The sequence below is a fragment of the Ambystoma mexicanum genome, chromosome 7q (assembly GCF_040938575.1).
Source record: "Ambystoma mexicanum isolate Mex_15411 chromosome 7q, UKY_AmexF1_1, whole genome shotgun sequence".
Classification (NCBI taxonomy): Eukaryota; Metazoa; Chordata; class Amphibia; order Caudata; family Ambystomatidae; genus Ambystoma; species Ambystoma mexicanum.
The window spans coordinates 986,334,517-986,357,536 of record NC_090941.1 but is presented as its reverse complement, the minus strand read 5'-3'; positions in this window follow the sequence as shown (position 1 = coordinate 986,357,536).

Here is a 23,020-nt window from a genome sequence, read left to right as displayed (position 1 = left end):
CCCAACTGGGTTTCCAGTACATCTGGGGTCTGCAGCCCATGGCTTTCAAGAAGTTGTGGGCTATGATGACCATGATCCCTCGCCAATGGTGGCTAGGGCTGATGGGAGTTGTAGTGCAAAAGGTGTGGCGAGCCCAAGGTTACAGGCCTCTGCACGTAACAAGAGACTAACTATACATCATTAAGAGACAGTCCTAACGGCAAAAGCTATGCATTGGGCTGTGGTGTGAACCATGAGTGACTGCATTTGTGGCTAATATTGTATTTGTGAGGGTTTAAAATGGAGCAGTAGGCCAGAGGGGAATTCTGGTGATGCTGTGCACGAGGAGAAAGGGGTAGTGTGTTTGGTGCTGAGAAGATTTTATGTAAAGATGACCTCAGTCATCAACAATGAAAACGGACTTCCTGGATGACAGCACTGTGCGCCGTCGGGCCGCTGGATAATGGTAAGAGATTCTTTTTTTATTTAAAAAAAATCAAATTAGTACCCGTATAGGTAACTACACTATCCTGTTGGTAACGGCACCACTGCCCGCGTTAAAGGGATCCTCGCTTTGCTTGAGCCCTTAACTTGGGCAGCGGGCCGTTACTGACAGGGTCAGTCCGCCGCTTTGTGTAATATCGCCTCGATGTTGGGTGCTAACATTTTCTGTTTTAATATAGTGCTTCCTAGCACCTTTTTTGCTGCTTCACAGCATGGGTGTCATTTTATCCAATTTTCTTTTTTATTCATTTTCTTTTTTCCCCAGATTGTCAATGTGCCATCTATATATGGTGATAGATGCCACGCTCATGTTTTGCATCCTATGTCCTTTCACCTCTCAGCAGATTCGGTCCTTTCAAGGATATTCATTTTTTGTATCTAGTTTATGGTATCATTTTGTGCTGGAAAAAAGAAAGAAAAAAAGAAATGGAAAACATCTATTTAAATAGTTTATTTAGATGTATTATATTTAACTAATATGTTGGCTTTCGCATTCTTCATAAAAGGCCCCAATAGGCATATTTAAAAGGGAGTGTGATTTGCTTTCTTCCTCTCTATTCCGCGGCGCTCAAATGGGCTTTTCTGTTTTTAGCACCTGTTGCGTTTCCAGCCATCATTCTTTTATCGGAAGATTGTGTTCTTGTATTGTATTATTTATTTAAATAGCGCCTACACACAGGAAAGTGTTTCAAAGCGCTCAAGGAGGGCGGGAACAAGGGGAAAAACAACAGTCGTTCAGAGCCCTTGAAGTTCAGAGACGATAATAGTATGCACAGGCAGAGTACGTGCGTAAAATACATCTAACACGTGAGACACAGGAAATAGGCCTAAGGCGATTCTGCAGTTTTACCAGTGCAATTAAGGGCTGAAGACAGGGGAGAACAGGTGCATTTGGATCGTGCAAGTGCAGCCAGCATTTCATAAATTGCTTACATGCTATAATCATCAGTTGATGCAGACGGTTTTATTCCTTTCCAGGTTATCCTTCTTCCACTTACCGAGGCATATGCATTTTGGGATAAATGCCTTCTGTTTAGGAAGCAAAATGTATTCATCTGAGTTGGTTCAGCTACCCAATGTGTCTTTAAATGTATACATGTTCATAACAAATTAGCAAGGTTTTACACCCTCAATGTTTACAGTGTTAACATTCATCAGCCTTTTTTCTAGTACAGGTATGCACATTCTCTGCCATGTAATAATATCTATATTGCATGAAATACTAACTTGTCTGATTTCACTGATAGATTCAAAAATGCTCAATTTCCTGTTGTTTGTTTCTTGGCCTAATTCTTGTATCCATCTCTCTCTCTGTATTATGTATCTTCTCCTTTAATCACTCTTCGAAACATTTGATATGTGATCACGTGTTGGTTATCACTTCATCTATTGAATCCCTGTATCTTTGTCAATAGGATATCCTCAATGTGGGTAATAATGCAGACAATAATCAGCTCTCTCAACACTTGGGGCCCGATTGATGCAATTCTTCGCACGGTTCAAAGTGACTTTGCACTGCTGGCACAAGCCCTGATTCATGGAACTGTGCAAAGTGTATTTTTGCAGTGCAAAGTCCGTGCAAAGTCAGTGCATAGTCATTTTTGCAGTAAAATACACTTTACACATTTCCATGAATCAGGGTTTGTGTCGGCAGTGCAACGTCACTTTTCAGCAGTGCAAAGTCACTTTGAACTGTGCAAACAATTCCATGAATTGGGCCCTTCATTTGTCAAGAATTGGAACACCAGTGGTACATTGCCCCGAAAGGCAACACCTGGTACTCAAACAGGCAGATTAGCGCAAAAAGCTGTGTTCCACTCATCAGTGCAGACACATACAAGGTGATGAGCCATCTTCCGACTCAGCTTTTTAGTACTGTTTGAACCTGATCCAAAAATAAGGAAATAAACTGCAATGGAAAATGGTATTTAATGGTGATTTAATTGATGGTCCTATAATAAATACAGACCTGCACCTACAAAGAGCAAAGGGGATGGCGTTGGTGTTGAATGATCCTTTTTGACAGGTACTCCTCTATATAGTTTTTCAAGTGAGTGTTCCCCTTTTTCGGTAGGCGTGTGCATACGGCTAAAGGGCATTTCCGCCCCAGGCACTCACAATTTGACAATCAAAGTCACGTTGAGGGTGTTGGCCTTCTTCCTGATAAATGTATCTACATAATCTTAAAATATTATCAATGTCTAAGTAGCTTTGGGAGGTCCTTAAATGTGATTGGAATGTCCGGTCGAGCAGCGACCCCCGAATATTGCATTACAGCCGTGACTTCCTACAGCCCAACGAGCCTGCTCGGGAGGATCATGTTATAGAAGGGCCTGTGATCGACTATTTTTGTTAATTACATTTGTTCTCAAACTGGTCAGAATCACTATCCAAGGTCACATACAGGGGTCAAAGTCCTAAATAAAAATGGGGGGACTCATTAACATACTAATGGGATGTGACATCACCAGAAATTAGCATATCAAGATGAAATATGCAAATTTCATTCAATAAGCTTTGAATAACTGTACAAATTGCACAGGACGAATGGCATTTGCCTTTCATAAAATCTACACACCCAAAAAACCAAGGGAGGATTTTTCTTCTAATAGTGTTTTGAAAATTTGAAAATGTTAAAAGGACTAAGAACCAATGCCGATGTTTTCCCTGAAGCGTGCAGCCCCGAAATGTGGCATTTCACCTTTAGCTCTGTGTTGTATTTCATCACTTTATATGGTGCAGTGGTGAAGTGCCCGGCCTGCGAACCTGGCAACTGCAGTTTGAGTCTGGAGTTCGGTCTAAAAATGACAATGGGCCTCGTTACGACCCTGCTGGTCCGGAAAAAACGGTGGCGGTACAACCGCTGCCACCGTTGTTTCCGGACCGGCAGATTATGAGTCCTGCAAGCAGGAGGTGTCACTCTCGCCAGGTCTGACCTGGCAGGATTTACACCACCCGCCTGCCGGCGGACATGTAAACACCGGCTCCATTATAGACGGAAACAGTGTTTCCATTGTCACCATCCCCATGGAGTCCTCTGGGACTCCATAGGAATGGGGACTTACAGAATTCCGCCTCCGGAATTCCCGGTTCACCGGGGTCGTAATGCCGCAGTGATTCCGGGAATCACGGAGCCAGAGTGGCAATACGGGTCTGGCAGTAACCTGCCGGTTTTTCCGGCACAGTTATCGCCGGACTTGTAATGAGTCCCAATGTTTCTTGTTTTACAAATGTGGGGGGAAGCCATTCACCCGCATGTACCCTCGACTTCAGCACTGTAAATTACCAAATAATGCTAGCCTGGGCTTGTGGAGAGTCAACCATTGTGAAAACAAAGAAATTGATATGAGGCCGGGAAGCCCAAAGGAAACACACCAACACAGGTTACAAAGAACATACAAAGTGCTTTATTTAAAAGCTGCAACAGTTACCAAAAAGTCAATTGACAAACGGATAGCTATTCGGCTCTCAAAGTAACAGAACGAACTTCAACGAAAGTTCACTGCGTTAGTGTGAGAGACCGTACATTGGGATACTCGCGTATTTATACTTTTTATCCTGCTCCGGCCAACCCCCTCACGGGTTAACCATTCTTAGGACCAGGCCTAGGGTTCCTTGCCAGGTCAATCCCATAATGTATGCATTTTGATCAGTTCCGCTGATACAGTTGTTCATTTATACATAGGTCAGGGATAGGACAAGGTCTCAGTTCGCGACCCCAACAAGTGGCCTGCAGGCATATTATTTATTCATGTGTGCGGAAGTCACAACGGCCAGAATCCCACTCGAAATGTCATTCGGCCTCCATTTTGATGTTCAGGGTGACTTCCACATTACAAGAGAACCTAAAATGGCGGCTAAATCCACGATGGCAATTTACACAGTACATTAAGGTCAAGACCTTGCCGCGGAATCTATTTACACAATGTTTTAGACAACTTGGCGTAGGCCAACACCCATTCAAACAATGCAATAGGAGGTATAATATTATTTCGATTCCGACAGACCCTCCTTTTGGCCTATGCCAAGTGCTAACATCATTCCTAATACTTTTGAAAATAACTCCATGTGCTATCATCCATAGATTCAGCATCATTGTCTGTAATGTCTATAGCCATTAGGTCGTTCATCAAAACCTCTTGTAACATGAATTCTTTAGATGCTGTATCTGGGGCATATATTTTATGCCCTATTGTGCTCACTGCTTGGGCACAACATCCCCCTAACATTCCACATATACTTGGGAGGCATTGAAAACAGCAACAAAGGAATAGCAGGATCCCTAAAATAACCAGAATAACGGAAAGCACCTTCCAAGTGCTAAGATTCCAGTCTCCTACAGGGATATGTACTTCAGAACTAAGAGTATGTAAGTTCTGTATTGCTTTAAAAATTGTTGGTGAGGAGTCTGGTACGAAAACATAGCAAGCGGACCCCACTAATTTGCATACTCCACCTCGTTCTGCCAAAATGACATCTAATGCCATACGATTTTGAAGTGCTACCAATCTTATTGCTTTTTGCTCTAAGGTCATATTGTAGAGTATGTTCGTGGTCCAGTTGATCGTTCTCTCCAGTACCCTTGCTAATCCCCTAATATTCTCTGAGTCTGTTATTTGTCCCCAAAAGGGCACAACTGATTTCGCTATATCTCCCAATACTTGCCCAGGGGTATCTCCGTTCTCGTCTCGCCATGGGCGAGCCTTAGAAACCTCCAATGTACTAGCTACAAATACCCCAGGTAACAATATTCCTAAATAACAGATCCCCTGCCAATCCTTGGGCAACCAGGGAAATGCTAAACTACCACAAACAAAATAAATAGGCCCCCCTACATAGAGAGGCCTGTTTTCTCCAGTCAAATTTACGATATTTTTACAACCTTCAAAATCTCCCATTGGCCTAGTGCCATTTCTCTGTACACAGAAGGGAACTGAGTCAGGACTATGATTTATAGAATAAGAAGGAGGTACAGCATCCTTATTGCCTATCGGAGCCATTTTAAAGGAAATCAGAGTTTGAAAAGGAAGAGATAGTTTGTCAGACGGCCTAATAGAAGCAACGCTAGGTTTAATTCTATTTGCGAAAAGCGAGCATCCCAGGGGTGTCAATTCACGTTTCTCGAAATCATTCAGATTAGTTCCATCAAAGTTCCCTGAGATGCTATCATTCCAACGGCCAAAGAATAGTGCTCTAAGAGAGGCATAGCAAGCAGTCGTTAAAGGTAGAGGATGTATATACCATCCCAGTCCCTTGTTCCCATGTTGCGGTAAATGAGTACAAATCCAACAATTACTCTTATTAAAAATGGCATGAGTAGCATTCATTACTATCATCAGAGTAATATTATGATACTTTTGTGTATGTTGGGAGTCTCTAGGGGACAGAGTGTGAAGGTGTACAGAGGGAGTCAAAACAGTTGGTACAATCTCGGTCGGAAGTAAGGGTTTCAGAGGATAGATTTCTTCGAAATACCAAAGTCCTACAGCAGCAGTTGCAAAAATAACAATTATCATTATCAAAACACAACAGTACGTTTTCGGGGCCCAGGCACATTGTTCATTGTCCAATTTGGTCACCCCTTTATTCACAAGTCCAATGCGGGGGGCAGCAGCGGAGGTGGCAGGCATCGTAGTTCCTCAATCGATGACCCCAATGTTCGTTGCTGGCGACGCTACGGTCGCGCGATTTCTTAGTCCTTCCCAACCCTAGCCAGCAGAATCCCTTTTGTTCAACAAAACTTTCTCATAACAAGAGAATTTCCAATCACTTCCTTTTTCCAAATGCTCGCAAAACTCGTGCCGTAGTTCTATTTCCTTGGTCGAAGGTTGTACCTGGTGGTACCCAAAATTGTCTGGTCCGGAAGTAAAGTGTCGTCACTTCCTGAGGGAAGCGACGTGTCGGAGGCGACGGAAGTCGCAGAGCTCGAAACAGTGTTTTCCGGAAGTGATTTTTCAAGAGAGTGCGGAGACGAAATGGACTGTTCCCCAAGCTCCTCAGGCTCAGAGAAATTCTCTGACGCACTCACAGCGCTGTTTACTACTCCAAGATCAGAGACTGTAGCATCAGCGAGGGGTTCTGTTTCTTCTGTAACGTGTGGCGTCGGGTGAGGAAGTTTCTTGACGTGCGTCGCGTGAATCCAGTTCTTCTTTCCAGCCACCCGCACTGCTGTCCTGGTGACCAATAACACCTGGTGGGGTCCCCGCCAGCGAGGCGCGAGACAGGAAGACCTCTCGTAGGCCTTCACTAGGACCCAACTTCCAGGCTGTATATCGTGTCCTGGGCCCATGAACCGTACAGGTAAAGCCGAGTGCACCTGGTGATAAATGAAATACAGGTTTTTAGTTAACTGGTTACAGTAGTCTAAAAACAATACATTTTCCACCTCTCTCAGGGCTTTGGTATTGGGAGACCCCAAATGTTAGCAGGTCTCCCCATCACTACCTCAAATGGAGAAAGCCCAGTTTTAGTCTGAGGTGTGGTACGCAGAGCTAATAACACGATAGGTAAGGCATCTGGCCACTTTAGTTTGGTATCAGCACATGTTTTTGCAAGCTTATTCTTTAAAATACCGTTGTGTCTTTCCACCAACCCAGCGCTTTGAGGATGTCTAGCTGAGTGAAATCGTTTCTCAATACATAGGGCGGTGCATATCTGCAAAATTACTGCTGCAATAAAGTGAGGACCATTATCCGACCAAATTATCCTCGGGAGCCCAAATCGAGGAAAGAATTCTTTTACCATAATCTTTGCAGTGGTCATGGCGGTAGCATCTTTAACGGGGAAAGCCTCGACCCATTTACTGAAGGCACAAATAATTACAAGAACATATTTTAGATTATTACATCGTTCCATCTCAATAAAATCAAAGTGAATGACCTCGAAGGGAACAGAAGGGGGGTCCAAAGCTTCCCCTTGGAGTCACTGTCCCTTTACCCACATTGTGCTGTAAGCAGATCATACAGTTCTGGACGTGCCTCTTCGCAGTTTCCAGAATCTTGCCATTTACCCAAACTTGTTTTAACATTTTCGTGATCTGCTGGGCACACACATGCGTAGGACCGTGTGCCATCGTAACCATTGCCAATACATATGAATCAGGGAGCAACCATTTCCCTTCGGATGTATCCACCCAACACCCTTCATCATCCAGTTTCCCCATTCCTTCAGCCCACCTTTTAGATTCTTCTATTGTGGCATCAGTTTGAATATCTCGCACAGACCCAATACCTTCATCCATTATGTAAGCATCTCTCATTTCCCTCGAAGTATACATGTCCGTGCTAAGGTCTGTGGCCGTTTGTCTGGCTATCAAGTCCGCAAAAGCGTTCCCTTTGCCCACATCATCTATGACCTAGCGATGTGCTGCACATTTCATGATCGCTAACTGTTTAGGGAGTGAGAGTGCCGAGAGTAATTGCACTATCAAGGGGCCATGCTGGATCTTGGTCCCATGTGAGGTCAGGAACCCTCTTTCCGACCAGAGCCTTCCAAAGTTGTGAGCCACCCCAAATGCGTACTGGCTATCAGTATATATATTTACTATGCGCCCTTGGGAGAGTTCACAAGCTCGGATCAACGCTATAATCTCTGCGGCCTGCGCAGAGTTATGCGAAATTCTCTTAGTTTCGACAACTTTGCTCAATGTAGTAACTGCATAAGCAGCAGTAGATGTACCATCCGAAAGTTTGAAGCAGGAGCCATCGCAAAACAGCTCCCCTTCTGCATTCTTCAAAGGAGTATCTATGAGATCTATCCTGCCCTTCGTTTCTTGTTCAGTGGTATACAGGCAGTCATGTACTTCTTCGGCACCGCAAACAGTGTTTTGGGGGAAAGGTAAGAGTTCAGCCGGATTAAGAATACAACACCTCTTAATTTGGATGTGAGGGGCAAACAGAATTAGTTCATACCTTGTTAGCCGCGCAGAGGTGAGGTGTTGCGTTTGAGTTTTGTTCAATAAAATATCAACAGAGTGAGGTACCATCAAAATCAAATCATGGCCTAGGACCATCCCCTCACTCTGTTTTACAGACGCGGCAGCAGCAGCGACAGCGCGCAAACATCTTGGCAAAGCGCATGCGACAGGATCAAGGGCGGAGGAGTAGTAGCCGCACGGCCTATTCTTCCCTCCGTGTTCCTGTGTTAACACAGCCAAAGCACATCCATCACATTTATGCTCAAACAACACAAAGGCCTTGTCATAATTTGGAGTACCCAGAACCGGTGCAGAACATGGTTTTGAGAAGCTCAAATGATCATTGATGTTCCGATTCCCATGGCAGTGGCAGAGAAATGCCCTTCTTCGTCAGAGCCAACATCGGTTTTATCACTAGTGAGAAGTTCGGGATCCACAACCTACAGTAAGAAGCCATACCTATTAAGGCTCTGACTTCCTTCTGTGTATTTGGAACAGACATGCCAGAAATGTGTTTTATTCTTTCAGGTGTCAATCTTCTCCCCTCCTTTGACAGGAGGTAGCCTAAATAGGCGACCTCCTGACAACAATATTGAAATTTTTTAAGCGAAGCCTTGTGACCATTTTTAGCTAGATGAACAAGCAACAGTACAGTGCCTTCTTTACAAGCACTCTCAGAGTCTGCAGCCAAAAGCAAATCGTCAACATATTGAAGCAGCGAGCAAGTAGGTGGCAATTCAAGGGTGTCGAGCTGCTCTTTCAAAGCTCTACTATAAATGCTGGGACTTTCAGTATACCCTTGAGGTGCCCTTGTGAATGTAAATGATCGTCCCCCCAAGGTGAACGCAAACAGATATATGCTTTCTTTATGTATAGGAATACTAAAGAAAGCGTTTTTTAAATCCACAACGCTGAAGTGCGTAGTCGTAGCAGGGATCATTGTTAATATCGTCGTGACATCGGGCACAATTGGAAATTGTGGGGCGACCACTCTATTAATAGCACGAAGATCAATTATGAACCGGTATGGAATTGCATTGTCGCCTTTCTTATATAAAGGCAAGATCGGACTATTACACAAACTACCTGTAATCTCCTCGATCACCCCACGATGCACAAAATCGGAGACAATGCATTTCAAAGCACGTTCGCCCTCAACTGATATTTTATACTGCGGAATGCGTGGCAGTTTCACTCCATGTTTCGGAACTATTTTAACGGGCTCAATCTGTATCACCCCGACATCATTGTCGTCCACCGCCCACAAACATTCCGGGATAATGCTAAACTCAGGAGGTAAAGGTTGAATCAAAAACTGAGAATTAGGAAGTTGCTGTGGTGAAACCGTCAGCCGTACTCCATCAGAAGAACAATGAATTACTGCGTTCAATTTCTTTAACAAATTCAACCCCAGCAAATTCTCTCCATAGTTTGAAGTGAGAAGAAAAGAGCAATGGTCTGTAAAGGGACCCAAAGAAACAGATACCGGTGCAGAAACCGGACAGACAGTTGGTTGGTATACCAGAAAACCCTATGGAAACATTTGTTTGCCCTGACAGTGGAATGTTTGGAACCCGAGAATGATCAATGGAGCACTTCTGCGCTCCAGTGTCAATCAAAAACTGGTGTTTCCTATTCCCTACTAATAGTTCAACGTAGGGGCCTTTCTGATTAACGGGAATAGGTGAAGGTTCCAAACCCTGCTTCGGGCAATCCTAATCAAATAGAGTATTGTCGAAAGGAAGCTCTTCAGAAAGGTAGGCAGCAGAAGGGTGATCAAATATGTTCCTCGAGTCCACACTCGAGGTCTGATTTTCCCGTGAAAAAGGTTGCTGAGAATCTTGTAAAACCTGACCTCTATCAGGGCCCCCTGCTCCAGGGCGGCCCCTAGGTCGTCTACCTATACCCCCAAATGCAGTGTTTGACCTCTGGCGAAGGACAGGGCACTGTGCCCGCCAATGACCTTCCTGGCGGCAATAAGCACATTGATTAATATTCTCAGGACCCAAAGGAGCATTTCCTTTTGGGACATACTGACCTCTAGTCTGTGTCGTGCCTCCTCTGGGGCTTCTAACAATTTGCTGTAATAATACTTTGGTTTTCAAATCTCCCTTCCTCTTTTCAATCTTTTCCTTCTCATTATTAACATGGTTCTCATAATACTGAGCCATGTGCAAAACCTCAGATTGAGATTTTGCCTGCCAAGCGCTCTCAGAGGACATAATCTGTGACTGGATGTCAGGTAACAATCCACGTACAAATTTGTCAACGAACAACCTTTTCCCCGACTCTGTACCTAAATCCTGTCCACTGAAGTCAGAGAATACCTGCTCGAATCTATTAAAAAATTTGGTGGCGCCTTCAGTTTTTCCTTGGACACAGGCCGTAAACTTGTCCCAAATAATTCTTTTCTCTGGAATTATAGTTTTCAGTTTTGCAACAATTCTATCAGGCAAAGTAAGTATTACCTGTGGTGGTTTCTCACCAGCTGGTCTTTCCCCGTCAATTATAATCATATTAGCCCACGTATCCCCCAACCCCGGCACATCGTCTATTGTCCGAATCTGTTTCCATACATCTACGGGTAGGAGTACAGGAAATGACAAGTCAATGTCACTCAAGGTGAACACAGAGGACTGCAAGACGGACTTTATTTCTTTGTAAAACCCTGTCAGGTTTTTCCTGATATCGGGAACTGATTGTCTAATTGTGTTCACTTCCTGTCGTGAAAACGGGACGTGAACAAATTGCGATACATAATGTGCAGGGATATCCACAGCGGGGGCACCAGTCCCCGCGTTGGCGGGGATCTCAACTTTCGGGACAAAGGTCGGAGGAACCTCTCTCATAGGCAACTGAGATATGGGTACCTCCGGCCGCTTACTAAGCAACAGGGCCAGGTCGAGCGCTAAGGCAGCTGTAGAAGTATCGGGTGAAAAAGTCCTTTTACAAATCCCCAATAATTCTATGGGGCAACTAACCCTCTTTCTTACACATTCTTCTTGCAGGTGCTGTACCATCACCTGAATTACCTTTCTTTGCATTTCTACTGTATACTGACTATACGTGTCATATACTTCATCTGGCGGAATCGATGAATCCGAGATCCATCGAACCGCATCTTTAGTACAAATTCGTACTTCCTCAGCTGCCGATCTACGGCACGGAAGGAACCGTGTCTGTACATATATTCTATCGTCTTCATCGTCCTCATCTCGCGACTTTTCAAAGTCTTTCCTAAACTCAAACAATTTTTCAACATGCCCATATACTTTCTGCTCTGTGTCCCTCGAAAGTGCCAAAGCATTCAGATCTCTCACTCCTTGTGGAAGATCTGAATTTTGTAATCTACCCCACATCACACACAAATGAGTCCCCATACCTTCGATAAAAACATTTTTCTCGGGAAAACTATTCAAATTAGATAATGTGGAAAAAACATTAATTTGATCACCTTTCTCCATGCAATGCTTAGCCCATGCAAACAAATCCTGTTTCTTGGCTGCAGAAACAGTACTACGAGTCACAATCTTTGATCCTGCACCTGGATCGACTTACGGGGCCACTCGGGAGCGGAGGTGTAGGTAAATTTAATAAAGGTGCAACTATCAGTGTAGAAGGAAGGGGTGGTGCGATAGAATGAGGAACAACAACCAGAGGACTAGGAACAATAGGTTGTACAGGGGGAACAGGAATAACAACAGGAGCGACAGCAGGAATGGGCAGAGCGCCCAAAATAGGAGCATACGGAGGTGGCGCTGAGGCATCAGGCCTGCGTTCATTTAATAACTTCTCAATAAATTCCTCAGAAACATGGAAATCTTTAAAGGGGTAAATTTTCTGGATCCCGAGTGAAAAAGCTCTATCCATATTTTTAACTGATTCTGAACGCTTTTCTTTATCATATAATAATGCCTTTTCGGCGTTTGTTTTATGACGACGTGCATGTTTATCCCTACTTTTAAGCTGCTGTAATGCTTCTTTTTTCCAATTCTGTAAAACATCAAAGGCTGCAGGTCTAGCCTTCTTCTTTAACAAGATCGATTCTAAGTATTCAATACGGGGATCTCAAAACTACTGTTGATTGGCCACTGAAATTCCGAGGCATGTCTGGTCTGTCTGTGCCAAATATCATTAAATACTATACTTCCAATACCATACTTACAGTACATAGCACATGCTGGCGACCCCTCCTGTGGTGCCGGGCGGCTAAATTCCAAGGATTGTCGATCGCTGCGGAACAGAGCCCTAAAGCAGCTAGGCAATTTCCCAGGCATTTCACAAAATATTGGTGTTACCTGGTCAATAATTGTGTCTGCAGATACAATACGCCAAATTCAAATTGGCAGGGTTAAATTAAGAGCCGGGTCACGACTGCACCTGACCAAACCTAAGGAGGACCGTACGGTTTATCAAAGAACTTACCTAACAAATTTTACCTTGTGTTTGGTGGTTTCGGCAAATCTGCCCGCCTCAAAAATTGGACCCTCCTCAAGATGCCGTGTCAGACCATACGACTATCGTCCAAGGATCGGATCGTGCAGCGCTGCCGAGGTATCGCGTCTCGATCGGTCGGGCCCGCAGAATCACAACGTCCGATCCCGGTTCGATAGTCTGCGTCAACCTTCAATGATCCGGCATCAATCTTGAGGGTCCCTATTCGGGCGCCAACTGTGAAAACAAAGAAATTGATATGAGGCCGGGAAGCCCAAAGGAAACACACCAACACAAGTTTAAAAGAACATACAAAGTGCTTTATTTAAAAGCTGCAACAGTTACCAAAAAGTCAATTGACAAACGGATAGCTATTCGGCTCTCAAAGTAACAGAACAAACTTCAGCGAACGTTCACTGCGTTAGTGTGAGAGACCGTACATTGGGATACTCGCGTATTTATACTTTTTATCCTGCTCCGGCCAACCCCCTCACGGGTTAACCATTCTTAGGACCAGGCCTAGGGTTCCTTGCCAGGTCAATCCCATAATGTATGCATTTTTATCAGTTCCGCTGATTACAGTTGTTCATTTATACATAGGTCAGGGATAGGACAAGGTGTCAGTTCGCGACCCCAACAAGTGGCCTGCAGGCATATTATTTATTCATGTGTGCGGAGGTCACAACGGCCAGAATCCCACTCGAAATGTCATTCGGCCTCCATTTTGATGTTCAGGGTGACTTCCACATTACAAGAGAACCTAAAATGGCGGCTAAATCCAAGATTTACACAGTACTTTAAGGTCAAGACCTTGCCGCGGAATCTATTTACACAATGTTTTAGACAACTTGGCGTAGGCCAACACACATTCAAACAATGCAATAGGAGGTATAATATTATTTTGATTCCGACACCATGACATACCCAAGATTGTCGTCAGTTGGGGTGCATAAATATGGTTGAATCCAAGCACTTCTTGCTGCCCGTCTCCACAAGTAAAAAGGAGATGCTGCAGGTCTGCTTTGTTATTGGACATGGTATGAGACTTGCGTATGTGGCTCTAGGAGGTCCTTAAATGTGAATGGAATGCCCAATTGAGCAGCACATATCAAATCTGCGAGATTCCCTGTCACCCCTGAGTCTAACTTTACTGTGATGGTGCATTGGGGTACTGCAGGCATGACTACCAGGCCTGGAATGATAAAGTGTGGTTCTGCTCTCTGGGTGCTTTTAGCAAAGCTATGGAAAGTATGCACTGTTACTGCTTCATCCGTCTACTCCCGTCAGGGTCAAGCATCAGGGATCACCTGCTCCTGAATTACTTTGCTCGGGTCCATTGGCACCCCTGCCACCTGCTTCCATAAACCCTGATTTGGGTCATTCTCTAACAAGATCTGAGGTTTCAGAAATGCAAAAAAGAGTTATTTCTCCTTTTTCCTTTTCATCTCATGACACAAAACCTATAATATGGCAGTGCAGTTATGCAGTGGTAATAGAATTACTGTCGTTTTTTCCTCACCCCTGTACTCATAATGAGGGCCAGAAGTATCATTACGTCATTCCCTCAATACACATATCTATTCATAAACATATGCGTGCACTTTTGTTGCCCAGTGCTGCTCAAAGAAAACCCTTTGCCAAAGAGATTACAACTTCATCATGCTACTTAAAGTGACACATTTGTCACAAGACACTATTTCACATTCATATCACACTAGCAGGTGTACCCGTGTTCTACACAGTAATTCCGACTACAGTCCCAGTTTGAAGTTTATTTAATGTTAAAGTGTTAAAGGACATTTGTACCGCGCACTATCACCACCTGGCGCTCTGGCGGCTCTGTAAGAGGGAAAAGGGAGGTTGAGTTAGTGGGAGGAAGCTGGAAAAGTGCAAGAGAGCAGTTATGTGCTGTTGGCAGCCTCAGCCCGGTGGGTCCGTTGGCTGGGCCTGGGGTGTTTGTGGCCGGTAGTAGTTGTTTACTGTTGTGCGAGTCTGTGTGTTTTTGTTTTGTTGTTGCAATGTAGTGAAGTTTGTGCAGTTTGTTGTGCTGTAGGTTTGTGTTTGTGGTTGGTTTGGAGTTTGAGAGGTGTATGCAGAGGGGGAAATTGTTAGTGGATTGGTTAGTTAGCATTTCTGTCTCGAGGTGAGGCGCTGGGTTTGCGTAATCTCCATAGATGGGGTATGGGGGCATTTCTGTGCCTCCGTCCTGATCTGGGCTTGTCCAGTATTCCCACAGTCCCATTCATATCTAGCCTCCCCTTCCATCGACTTCCTTCATAAATCTGACCTGCCTTCCTTTTCCACTCATACGGCCAGTGTACCTGCTAAAGTCCACAGATCAGTTAGAGTGTGGTGATTGCTAATATATAGAGAACTCTATAACAATGTGGTACTTGGTAGCAATTATGGGGTCAAGTTGGCTCGAATTGGCTAGGGTTGTTGATTCTGTCTTAATGGGTGTTGCTTGTGTTTTATTTGACTTGCCGTTACCTGTCTAGTTGTGGTGGGAGTTTCTTAGTCGGTTCTGGCTGTTGTCAGTGTCCTCTTAAGTTTAGTTGTTCTTTTCCTTTCCGTTGTTTCAGTTTTCAGTTTGTGTCTGTGGTGTTGAAGAGGCAGGTGTTTAGTAATTTCCTGAATTTTAGGTGATCTTTGGTGTTTCTTATTTCCTTTGGGATGTTCCAGGTTTTTGCGGCTACGTGGTGGAAGGAGGTGCCTCCAAGTTTTTTCTTAAGGTATGGTTTTTGTTCCAGGCGGATTTCGTTGCTTGACCTGAGGAGTCTCGTTGGCTTGTAGATTGTTATTTTTTTTATAGGAATTCTGCTCCTTGGCCACTAATTGCCCTGTGTGTTATGCACATTGTTTTGAAGGTGATGCAATGTTTGTCTGGGAGCCAGTGTAGTGTTTTCAGGGCAGGAGAAATGTGGTCTCTTCTGGATAGTTTGAGGAGTATTCCGGCTGCTTTATTTTGGATCCCTTGTAGTTTCTTCAGGAGGTATTCTGGTATTTCGAGGTAGAGGCTGTTTGCATAGTCGATTCTTGACATGATGAGGGCGACGATTGTGAGAGTTTTGTGTGTGAAGAAAGGAAAGGTAAGATTCTTCTTGCCGTGTGGAGGAGTAAAAAAAATTTCTTGACTGTTGCATTTATTTGTGGTTCTAGGGTTGGGGTGTTGTCCTTCAGGACTCCCAGATTTTTTACTACCTTAGATGGTGATGGTGCTTTTTCCATTTCCGTTGGCCACGGGATGGCAGTTTCGTTCTGTTGGTCTTTGGATATGATCATGATTTCTGTCTTTCCTTGGTTGATTTTCAGGTTGTTGGCATTCATCCAGTTGAGGACCTCTTTTAGACACTCGATTAGGGTTGAGTGATCGGCTTGGGTGTCTTCGATTTTGTAGATGTTTTGAGTATCATCTGCATAGTTGTAGCATGTAATGTTGTATTTTTTGAAGATTTTGATAACTGGAGTCTGGTAGATGTTGAAGTACAGTGATGATAGTGAGGATCCTTGTGGCACTCCACAGTCGTTAACTTGTGGGGTGGATTCAAAGGGTTTAATCCATACGGTTTCTGTTCTGTCTGCTAGGAATGATTTAGTCCAGCATAGTGCTGTGTCTGGTATGCCTATGTCTTCTAGTCTTTTGGTAAGGGTGTCATGGCTAACTGTGTTGAAGGCTGCAGAGAGGTCGAGCAGAATGAGGGCTGAGGTGTGTTTGAGTCTGCGTTAGTTTTTAGGTCATCCCAGATGGGTAGTAGTGCGGTTTCTGTTCCTCTTGCGGGTCTGAAACCGACTTGAGCTTGGTCTAGCAGGTGATGTTTTTCCACGTGTTCTTGGGTTCGTTTGTATACGTAGGTTTCAAGGAGTTTTGCTCGGTAGGGAATGTTTGAAATCAGCCTGTAGTTGGAGAGGTCTTCTATGTCACCACTTGTGTTTTTTAAAAGTGGTTTGATATACGCTGATTTGAAGGTCCTTGGTACAGTTCCTGTTGCTAGTGATAGATTTTGAAGGTTTATGTAATATTCTGCTGGCGTTCCTTGTGCGAGGATTGATTTGAAGATTTCTGGGGGACAGGGATCCATCGGTGATCCTGCTTTCTTGCTATGTTTTAAAAGCAAGGTGAATGCCTCTGCGGATATTTCATGAACGATTTGGAGTTTGTGCTGTGGTTCTGTGTTGGGTTTGTTTGATTGTGTGTTGTGGTTGCTTGGTTTGTTTTGTATGGTTTGTCGGATGTCGTTGATTTTTTTCTTGAAGTGGTCTGCCAGGTCGTTGCATAGTTTCTCTGTGGGAGTATGGGTGTTGTCGCAGCATGGTGGGTTTCTCATCTCTTTAATGATGTTGAACATTTATTTTTGTATGTTGGTGGCATTGGTGATTCTGTCATCATAATACCTTCTCTTCGCCTTTTGAATTTCCTTCTTGTATGCGCGGATTTGTTTTCGGAAGAGTTTCTTTTCTGGGTTGTATTCTTTCCTCCATTCCAGTTCCATCTTTTTGTTTTCTTTTTTCATGGAGCTTAGTAGTGGGGTGAACCATTTTGCCATTGCTACTTTTTTTGATGGGGTGAACGGTTTTTCCGGGGCGATCTAGTCAATTGTATCTGCAATCCATGTGTGTAGTAGCTCTGCTTTCCTGTCTAGGTCAGCTAGCTCTAGTTCTGTAGTTGAGGGTTTGGTCATCTCCAATTGCTCGAATAGGTTGCTTTCTTTGATGTGTTTCCAGTTTCTTTTTGTGATGGATGTGAGTTTCGGGGGTTGGATGTAGACTTGAGTTGGCGAAGTGATCACGAATGGGATGATGAGATGGTCGCCCCACAGTATTTGTATCATTGGTGCCGTGGTGATGAGTTTTTCCTTGGCAACGATTGCGTCGAGGGTGTGTCCTGCCATGTGTGTTGCCTCTTTGACTAGTTGTTGTAGTTTCATGGTAGTGAGTTGTCTAATCATTGAGTTTTTCGAGTTGGAGTGACTGTCTTTGAACCAGATGTTGAAGTCCCCCCAGGATGATTAGATGTTCGTGGTTGATGGCTATGTTGGTGCTGGCTTCTATGAAGTTGTCGATGAAGGCTGCATCGTATATATCGAAGGACTGTACACCAGGATGAATGTGATGTTGGTTTTTGGACTCGCTGTTAGGTGTATAACCATTGTTTCACAGTTTATGATGTTGAGCGGTTTGTCTGTTTTTGTTTTCAGGTGTTCTTTGAATGCTATTGTGATGCCTCCTCCTTTTTTGTTTTTCCTGTTTATTTGAAGGCATTTGAAGTTGGTTGGAAGGCAGTTTTGTAGTGTGATTTTGTAGTTGGCGTCCAGCCATCTTTCTGTGATGAATAGCATGTCAATGCCATTGTCATCGAGTATGTCGAAGATCTCTGTTGAGTGTTTTGACATGGATCTTGCGTTTATTAGATTACAGTGGATTTTGGAGGTGTACTTTGTTTTGGACTTTCTTGGTGGGTTCGTCTTCTGGTCGGTTTTGAGGTTTCCTTTCTGGTCGATCTCTTGTTGAGGTCTAGGTGCCGGTGTGTCAGTGTCGTCGAAGAGTTCTTCTAGGTTCTGTCTTGGGTTTTTGTTTTCCTTGTGTTCGTCTTCCAATAGTTGTGGGTGTCGATAGGAAGTTCCTCTTGTTTTGGTGATGTATGGTGTCATTGCATCGGTTGTGTGTTAGTTGTTTCTAGTGTTGTTCATCCTTCTTCTGCGTGGTTGTGTTTGGTTGTCTGACGTTGCTGGTTTTAGCGTTGAATTGGTTTGTTCTGATGACCAGTTTTCAGCGAGGTATGGAGTTAAGTAGAGGGATTTATCCCTTCTCACAATGTTGGTTCAATTTGTGTTCCTGTTTGTGGGGGTGCGTTCTGTAGTTGTGGTTCTTTGTTGTTGTTCCAGAGTGTTTGTTCTTTCTTCTCTTTTTATTTCCCTCGGTATGGGTCATTTGTGCAGCATTTTAGGATTGAGAGTTGTTTTTTTCTTTATTTGTTTGTTGATGCCGAGTTGGTTTTGCTTTGGTCTGGTTGTCTTGTAGTGTAGTACTGGGTGTGGGGGTTGTCCACTACCAGTTTGGGCTCTTACTGTAGATGGTCTTTTCGGCCGGCGTTGCCGACTCGTTCAATCGCTGTCTTGAGAGGGGTAGAGGAGGTGATTAGAGGTTGTATGTTTGGGTGTTATCGGTGGCTGTCCTTACTGCCCGTCTTCCTGGATGCGGTTCCCTGCAGTGAGCTAGCTATGTGGGTTTAAGGATATCTACTTATCTAAAGTGACTTTGAGGGTGCAGCTAGGACTCACTGTGTTGTTTTATGAGGCGTGAGTCCCTAATCGTAGTGTGACTCCACGGTAATCCTTACAGTGCACTTTTGGGAACAGAACCCCTGCTCAATTTGAGAGACCTGTATAGTGGGAGAGAGGCCTATCAATGCAATCTGAATATCATACTATGCAATATGGGAACAGAACCCCTGCTAAATTTGAGAGACCTTTATAGTGGGAGAGAGGCCTATCAATGCAATCTGAAAATCATAAGGTGCAATTTGGGAACAGAACCCCTGCTAAATTTGAGAGATCTGTATAGTGGGAGAGAGGCCTATCAATGCAATCTAGATATCATACAATGCAATTTGGGAACAGAACCCCTGCTAAACTTGAGAGGCCTGTATAGTGGGAGAGAGGCCTATCAATGCAATCTGAATATCACAAACAATGATTCAATTTGAGGGAGAGAAATACAGTGGGGAGTAATCACCTTGTTTAATATGGGTTTGCTAAGTGGCTTGGATTCTAGGGTAGAGTGGTTGCTCTGCTCCTAAACCAGGGCCACTTCTACCTTACTGGTCCTTGTAGTTGATGGTTGATGGCTGGCCACTGGCTTCCCCTACGGACACCTGCTGACACTTCTTGGAGCTGCCTCTATTGGAGCCGCCCTTTGCCTAGGGGCCCTCAGCCATGGGGGCTGCACAGGCAGAGGGCTGCCCTGGGAAGTCCGGTGATGAAGTATGAGAGGACCAATGGGAGCGGGGGGGCGGATCGGGAGGTGGGAGGGAAGGGGAAGCAGGAAGAGGGCACAGGGCGGGAGCGGGCTTGAGCGGGGCTTGGAAAGGGCCTTGGGCCTGCAAAATATATTTAAGAAGGCAGCAGACCAAGGGCAACACTCACCATGTTCCGAAGGAAGGGGGCCGGTGCAGTGCAAGTGAGTCACTAGACTCCAAGCAAGAAAGTTCACGGACCAATGGGAGCGGGGGGAGGGAGCGGGGCGGTAGGCGGGAGGGAAGGGGAAGCAGGAAGAGGGCACGGGGTGGGAGCAGGCTGGAGTGGGGCTTGGAAAGGGCCTCGGGCCTGCACAATATATTTAAGAAGGCAGCATATCAGGGCAACATTCACCATGCTCCGATGGAAATGGGGCCGGTGCATTGCAGCTGAGTCGCTAGACTCCAAGCAACAAAATTCACGGACCAATGGGAGCAGGAGGAGGGGGGGCGGGAGGGAAGGGGAAGCAGGGAGAGGGCGTGGGGTGGGAGGGCTTGGAAAGGGCCTCGGGACCTGCAAAATATATTCAAGAAGACAGCAGACCAGGGGCAACACTCACGTGCTCCGATGGACTGAACTAAACCAATGCTTCTTTGTAGATAATATTGGTAGTGTGTCCTGCAGGAGCAAGTGTGAACAAATTGTCTTTGTTTCCAACTCTGGAGCAAGCCAAATAAAGCTGACCAAGGAAAAAGCATGTATCCCGTAAATCAGTTCCAGCTACTTTGAGTTGGAGCGTTGAGATTGTGCAGCAGCGACCTCAACATAAGTGTAGGTCTGAAGCGTGTAAGCTTGAAGTGTCATACTCATACGTGGACAGCTGAAGCATCTAAGCTTCATACTTTTAAGATGGCATACATCCATCAGCTTCCGTCGGAAATGAAGGTTCTTTAATTATCATGAGTTAATTGCCACAACGTGACAGACAGCGTCAGTGCGGACACTATTGAAGAGACATGCACCGTTTCCTATCATCTGCATTACTACAAAAGCATCGTATTGTGTCACCCGCATGACTCCAAAATTGAGTGCTGCTAATGCAAGCTAGAATGCTGATAGTGTGGAAAGTTTAGGAACAATGAACTGCTGAAGTTTTCCTGAATTGCTGAAGTTTAGGAACAATGAACATAGAAATACGGCAGAACTATGGCCGCGAAGAGCCATATGGCAAGGGAAAATCTGAAAAAGGTATATTTTATACATTTTACATTGTCTACACCATGGACCATACCCACATGCCAAATTTCAGGCGTGTAGCATGTTGGGAAGTATGCTGAACATTTCGAACAGACACGCACACATATCCAAGCATTGCAGACTGCTTACAAAAATTCTCCAAAAAAAAAACATTGAAACATGTATATTTTATACTTTTTCAATTGTCTACACCATGGAACCTACCCACATGCCAAATTTCAGGTTTGTAGCATTGTGAGTATATCTGCTCCACCGAGGTCAGGGTCCTGCTGGGGTACGCAACAGGCAAACAGTGGTACACCTCATCCACTTGGAGAAGCACATCTCCCAGGCTGATGGGACTAGCATCTACAACTTTCTTGGAGGGTCTGCTGCGTTGCAAACAGCCATCATATTGTTTCATGTAATGCTCACAAACGCCCCTTGTTCCTTGTGTAACCACACACACGGGCACTCCTTCCTTGTGAGGTGCTGTAGCAGCTATGTGAGTACTTCGCCAAGAAACTCTGTACATTTGGCGGAGATGTGGGAGGGGAAAATATAGTTTGGGAATCTTGAAATACATATCTAATTGACTCTATTTTTGTTTGTAAGATTTTCACTACGGCTTGTGAATGCTGCAGTGAACTGCAACAGATGTTACTGAAATAACAAGGCAAAATCCAGCACATCATCACTCATGTTCATCACTACCAGCAGGCCAGCTAGAACCCTTCGAATTGTATGCTGGAATACTTCAGCCATGAAGAAAGCCCACAACTGAGTAAGTTATATCTAAAACAGGCTCCTATAGATAGTAGCAAGCTAACATCATGGTCATACACTCTGAGTGCAAAGTGAACTAAACCTAGGGCCTTAGTTTTGTCACAGCTTAACGATGTGTCCCAAACTTCAAATAGGATATAGAATGTTGCCATGGCATGTTACTGTTTATGGCTTACATTCATGATGAAGGCACTTTCCAGGGGTACAGGAGTGAAACTAACATTAGTGAATACATTGATTTCCCTCAGCATCAGCTTCGGAGTGGGAGGAAGAGAACAGATCCCATTATGTAAATAGATAAGCCTGTGCCAACAGAAACAGGTAGAAACAGGTAGGGGTGTGGATAGAACCGTAACTTGGCATCTCGGTGGTCGCCAGCAACCAGTGCGAGTGCAACCTATCATTGAGATGAAGAGCACCTCCTCTGCATACTCATCCTCACTGAGGTGGTGTCGTGTTGGCTCTGCCTGTGCCTTGACGCCTGCACCGTTCGCTGCGCATGATTTTGGAATGGGTGCTCTTGGCATGGTGATTGCTGGAACCGCTGCTCTGAGCACTTTGGCAAAAAGGTTCACTTTCAGGAAGTGCCCACAGGTTTCACCAGCCACCAGGCATTCAATGAAATATGATTACGCCCCCCGCCCCCCAAATATTCACATATTCACAGGGGTTGGGTTTTGATGTTTGAGATGTCTGGTATATGGTCATTGGTTACCTCTTGTCTTTGAACTGCCTCATGATAAGCGTTCTCTGACTGCTCTCACCTCCTGCCCTTTTAAGAATTTAGGGGCATCCTTCATGTGTTCAGCTCTCACCGTCGACAACTCATGTGATCAGCCCAACTCGAGGATCCATGGCAATGAGCTTCCCACTTCTCAGGGTACTTCATGTCTTGCTTTTGCCAAGAAGAAGCCCTGAATAAGCTGTGTTCGGAAGATGTCTTCCTCGTCTGTTAATGTGCAGGTCAGGGCTAGATGACAAAGTCTGGCAAGACTCTTAAGTACCCTGTCACTCTTGCCGCAAATGGAAGTGCTCTCAGCATTGACTAGAGGTTGAGAATATTCTGTGAGGACATCGTTTGGGGTGTCATAAGAACCACTCAAGCTTGTAAAGTCTTATATATATTATGCATCGTCCACCTGCGAAGGACAGGTGGAATTGACATCTTCGCTGCATCATGTCACCAGGAAATACATCATCAGGCACTTAAAAT